Here is a 6,000-nt window from a genome sequence, read left to right as displayed (position 1 = left end):
GGGAAGAGGAAYATGATGTAAAAGGAGAGTGAAAACRCAAGAAGAGGTGACTGTGAACTGAGACTGGGAGCAAACCAGACTAGAAGTGATCTAAAAATAGAAGAAATTAAAAAGGCACATTATTGGAAGTGAAACAAGGAAGGGCCATTGAGACTTCTGTCAGGAAAAGATGTGGAAGTATGGAGATAAACCTCAGCAGCAGAAAGGGAAAAGCAAAAGCATCATTTGACTTGCTGTGTTCTGGGTTTGTTTTTGTTGGGTTTGGATTTCTTTTTCCTTTTTCATTAAAAAAGATGGGCAAAATCTTGTGCATGAAGATGATATCAGAGTATGAGGGGAGGCTGACAGATGATAATGTAACTGTCACTGCTGTGCATATGGAGAGATGTCTCTGGAGTTTGTAAAAGTGATTCTAATTTCTATCCCTCCCTATTGAAAATACAAGGGATTTGGAAGCCTTGTGGCCTTAGTGTTGCAGTGGGGTGTGGATTTGGTGTTGACTCAAGGCGTGTTATGTGTGAGAGTCACCACCAAGAACTTCCTGAAGCATCTGGGGTTCCCTCAGAGGTGTCTCCYGCAGTCCTGGAAAGACCTGGCCCCGTTTCGCTTATGAGATCTGACGAGATCGTTGCCTGGGGTGGGAGCTCTTCTGCAAAGAGCTCCACAGAATCGGGGAATAGGACAGATTGGGGTCGGGCTGACAAGATCCAAGTTGACACACATTTCGTGAAATGAAAAGGTCACGTTTCAATGGGAAAGGAGTGGGGGTTTTGTTTGTGGGATTTGTCTTCTGGCTCCAGTTTCACTGATGGYGATCTGGTCCGCAAACCAGTGGATGCAGCCAGCCCATGGATATCGGGGCTTTATTAAGGATTTCAGGTGGTTTTGACTCTGATATGTCCCAGTTGTTCAAATAGGCCAGTGCACTCCACACCTCCCACACCCTCTGTGTATGAGGAGCTTTGCCCATGGCTCCATAAACTAATAATATCTAGGAAAGCTTTGCATCTCTCAGCAGAATGGCAGAGCTGCTCTGATTCCCCTCCTTCTTGAAGCATTGAGCTGGGGGAAAATGTCCCTGTCCTTTTGTCTCTACTAGAAAATTTTAAAYCTAAACAAGCAAGGATTTTAAATAGGGTAAAACTTCAAGAAGGAAATTTTTACTTCGATTGAAACATTCCTTGTTTGGTTCTGGGTTGTTTTTTGTTTTTTTTTCCCTATTGAAACATTTACAGCATCACCTCAAAGCTGTAGTTGTGCTCTGTGCTGTCTGTAAATGCAACAAAAAGAGTTGCTTCTGGCACAAAGAGACTATAATTTATATATAATATAAAGCAACTGGAGGGAGTTCTCACTAATACAGACTCCCCATCTGGAAATAAGCTGTTGTTGAGCTGTCTGCTGTGGACAGGAGGGTTGGGCTGGAGGTTTCTGTTCTCTGCATTTGAGAATGTTTTTAAAGGACTTCTGCTGCTTGTTATTTTTGTCCTTCTCAGTGCTTTTCTCTTTGGCATTGATTTGTTTACAGCTCTGTCAGTTGCACCCAATTTCCACCTGCCATGGAGGTGTGATGGCTTAAGTTGGATTTCTACATAAGGAGTCCCTAATACCAGTTGGGAGTGCAGCACCCCCTAAGCTGTGTCTATTAAGACCCTTAACTCCTATTTTTCCCCTCGAGCAGCTGTGTGGTCACTGCAAGCCCTCAGTATCAGAAAGAGAAATCTTTAATTTTCCTAACCACACATGCGTTGTGGTGCTGGTTTTGGAACAGACGGAAGCTCTTTCCCCAAATGCTGTCAGTGACTAACACAACAATAAATTCTTCCACTTACACCTCAGTGCTCCCTCCTGGAGGGGYAAATAGTCACTTCCATTTCTGCCTTCTTTGATCAGAGCAATCAGCATGTCCATAGCATCTACAGATGAGCATTTCCCTGCTCAAGTGGGTATCACAGCAGCAAATCTCCACTCCACGAGCAAATGGGTTGTGCCAGGCATTTCAATGAYGGGGTAGGTTAGCCAGGTTATAATTGTCTTTAATTTGCACTTGYAGAAGCTGTAACATTTACCTGAACATGATTGGCACTGGGAGAAGGGGGAAATTATGTCGCACTTTTGAAAAAAAAATCAAAGACACAACTTCAGATCTCATATTTGAAACAGAATATCCTGCTGATTGACCACGCACATTGGTAGCAGTAGGATTTTTTTGATCCGGAGAGCTGCAAGTAGTGAACACAAAAAATTAGTTCCATGGTGGAAAGCATATACTTTTGCTTTCATTTTATCCTTTATTTTTTTTTCTTTTTCAAGAGCATTTCAGAAGGTTCAGCCCTTCTCCCTGCTGAATGGCACATTGAATCCCTGCTCTTTGCTCTATTGTCCTCAGAGACTTGGAAATTTTTTTACCTGAGGTTATCTGAGGTTTTGTCTAGTTTGGTTATTTTTAATAATGTAAAGAAGAGGCTGTCCTTCCCTCCCCRCCCACTATTGCACCATTTTACAGTAAAATATAATTTCCTTCTTAAGTGAGAAATGGGTGATGAACACCATAACAAATGCAGGTCTGAGCACCAGTCCTGGCACRCCTCATGAACTTGCAAACCAAGACTCTGTTTTCTTTTCTGTTGTGTCTTGCAAACTTTCCCCTCTTTCTTTGCAGAAGTTCTTGCAGAAAATACCTACAGGCTTCAATTCCRTCCTTACTGCTGCAATTTTTTTTGTTATTTTTCAGCTTCTGCAGTGAATGGCTTTTGCTGTCAGTGTTTCTGTTCTGTAGGAGGGAACTGTGGGTGGTTACAGCTGTAACGTGTGCTCCATAATCTCGAAGCATTTGTTAAAAAATTTCCCGTTCGCTCTGTTTCAATTTTTAACCAGTTGAGTGGTGCTTGTCGGTGCCCTGGGGTAGCCTTGCTGCTCTGGCATCGCAGGCTGAGCTGCATCCCACCAACATTTGGAGCACTTGGCAATTGCAGCAGGACCCCAGGAGACCCAGAGCCTTCAAAGAGAGGATGAGAGGAGGGATGGGGATTGTATTTTAAGCCTGGMAACCACTGTGGGTGGGAATTGAGAAGAGAGGCTCCTGAAGATTTGATTTTGTGTTTGGTTTAATTTTTTTTTCTCCCTAATCTTTTGGCCAGCCAGTCCACAACCCACATTTCTGCCGAAGCTCCTCAGGGCATATTAGAGGAGAGTGGGAGTTGTCTTTTTGGTAGCCAGCAGCAGAAGGGCCCAAGTATTGATTGGGAAATGTGTGAGAAAAGCAGAAGGCACGAACAGCAGGTGGTTTGGATGGGGAAGAGGCATTTTGGATTAGGGGAGAGGAGGAAATAGACCACTGCCTGCCTTGGTTTGCATCCATCCYGAGCATTTTAGAGCATGTGGATGTTATGTCCTCACGTTAACGCTCTTCACAAACCATTTTTTAAAATTTTCTTGTGCTGTGATATTTGCAAYACACGTTTCCTTGATACTGTTGTTATAGAGACATTTCTCCTCTCCTCGTGCCAGCTATTAAGAGCCATCATGTGCAATGGCATTTGAGTTTATTCTTCTCCTGGCATTAGCAGAGAAGTTTCTTCTCTTTGTAAATGTTGAAATGTTTTGCAGCTTAGATATAAATATAGCAAAATCATATTGCTTCAGTTCCAGCACCTGGTAGGATCACTTTAAAATATAATTGAGTAAAAATCAGAATTTAAACAGAAATGTTGCCACTATTTTGTTACTTTAAAACAAAAAAAAAATCCAACTTTTTTTAGTCATGATATGGATAAACAAATATCCTCTTTCTTTCAAACTAAAAATAGCTACAAATTCAGTCTCTTTTTCTCAAATTGCTTGCAATTTGTATTAGCAGTGGCTTCAAGATTTGACGTGTGGATCTGCCTGTTGAATAGTCTGTGGMTTAATGGATACAAGATCATGGACTTTGTCAGGGAGACAGACAACCCTGCTTGCTCTTGTTTACAATTTTGGGTGTTCACTTTTGGYAATCTGGTAAAGATGAGAATGCCAGAGGAAATGTGTGAGTGTCACMTGTGTACAGACAGGTTCTGCAGTGCTGGCTGTGCACCAGGGAGAAAGGTGTCAGCTCTCTACACTGCCAAAATTGAGTATTCAACCCCTCTCTTGAGAAAGTACATGGCAGAATTGTGGTGGGGTTTCAAACTGAGACAAAGGATCTATTTATTTTCTCTACATTTTCCGCCCTCACTTTTTTTTTATTTATTCTCCTTTCTTCCACTCCCTTTTCTTTGCAGGGGGCCTTTGGACCCAAARACTTTTGAAAATGTCTCAGGTTTTTTCCTTTTCAAATCTGGTCTCGGTTTCAGAGCAGAAGTTTTGTTCAAGCCTAGTAGCAGGTACAAAAGTGTGTTCAGGAGTGGAGGCTGCATGGAAGAAGTTTGGGAGCCCCTTTGTGAACTAATTACGAGTTTAGGATATCTCTAACCTTCTGAACAAATCCTGTCAGGCATCTATATTCCCTTTTGTACAGTAATTCAAGCTTTCAAATTCCCTGTTTATATTAAATCAGTTGATGAGACTTCAGTGATTCTCTGCAAGGAAACATTTATTTATACATAAATAAATGTGAGCCTGCAGTGCTGGGGTAGGGAAATTACTCTCTTTAAGTCTTAGAGCTCCTCTCTGACACTTAAGTCTCAGAATAAGTTCTTTTTTGCAAAGGTGAAATATCTGCATTAGTCCTRGTTTATAATTTGAGTTTTTATGTAAAAGTAGTAAGACTATTGCTTGGGAAAATAACCAAACTTTACCAAATTTCATTGGTTTTTTCCTCTGGTGACTTGAAAACTGAAGTCATACATGGGAGATCTGTGTGTCTGTAAATCAATGCCATTAGCCCTTGCTTCTACTGCAGCTSTTTTGGGGGAGGATCTTGGTAAACMATGCCCCTGCTAGAGGTCTGTGCTGTAGTTGGAAACCTGTCACATCTGTTAAAAACATGTAAAAGGTGGGCCCTGCTGCAAGAGTTTCATCTCAAGTTAATCAAGGCAGAAAATGTGGGCAAAGGATGGGTGAGCAACTTCAGGCTTCCCAATTCCAGCGATTTAAATCATGTTGTTCTTATCTTCACTAAGGCCTCACCCTCTGGAAGAGCTGGCCAGTAGAAAAAGAAAGCTCAACACGAATTGGTGGTTGTAGTTTGCTATCTTTTCGCATCACAACACTTATTTTGCAGTGTTTGAAAAGGACGTGTTACCGAGTGAGAGAATTTTACATGCCATATCTTCATTTAAAAGCTGTGGCACGCATTAAATTTAATTACTCTCCTTCTATGGCTTAAATTGAGGGCAGCTTCAAAAATGAGGGTGGCTTCTATTAAACTTAATTACTTTTCCCTGCAGTCTGCATGGTTAGTAATCACGGGAAGATTCTAAACAAAGATACAGTAGAGAGATTCTTTTATGAAAATAGGGCTGGAAAGTAGCCTATAAAATATAGAGAGATGCCAAATACCTTTTATATCCAGCTTTAATTTATTATTGTTATAGTTAGTGAGTACAATAATAATAATGTTTCAGCGTGATTAGGAAGGTATTGCTGGGGAAGGGGTGTTAGTTGGATTTGGTCTTTCAATGTTTAAGCAATGAATTCCTCAATTTCTTCAAGTTCTTTTGCAGATTTACAGGGTGAAAAAAGGTTAATAATAGAATTTTTTTTACAATGTGTTCTATTGACTATGGATGGCAGATCTGACAGTTAAAATGAAAATCGTTCCAGAAGAAACTAATTATTTGAGATGTTATAGGGATGTATAATTATATTCACCATAAAAAAAAAAAAAAAAAAAAAAAAAAAAGAACAGCCCTGGGGAAAAAAAAAAAAAAAAAAAAAAAAAAAAAAAAAAAAAAAAGAGGGGAGGGGGGGGAAGTTTTATTACAACTGTGCTTTTTAAAGAACAAGTGGAGAAATAAAAGCAGTAATTGTTCTTAATTATAGCTAACTGTAATTGCACACGGCCGCAAWACGCAGCAC

The sequence above is a fragment of the Malurus melanocephalus genome, unplaced genomic scaffold (genome assembly GCF_030028575.1).
Source record: "Malurus melanocephalus ecotype Western Australia unplaced genomic scaffold, MMel_1.1 scaffold_183, whole genome shotgun sequence".
Lineage (NCBI taxonomy): Eukaryota > Metazoa > Chordata > Aves > Passeriformes > Maluridae > Malurus > Malurus melanocephalus.
The sequence above is the reverse complement of the archived record's forward strand: the minus strand, read 5'-3'. Positions refer to the sequence as shown.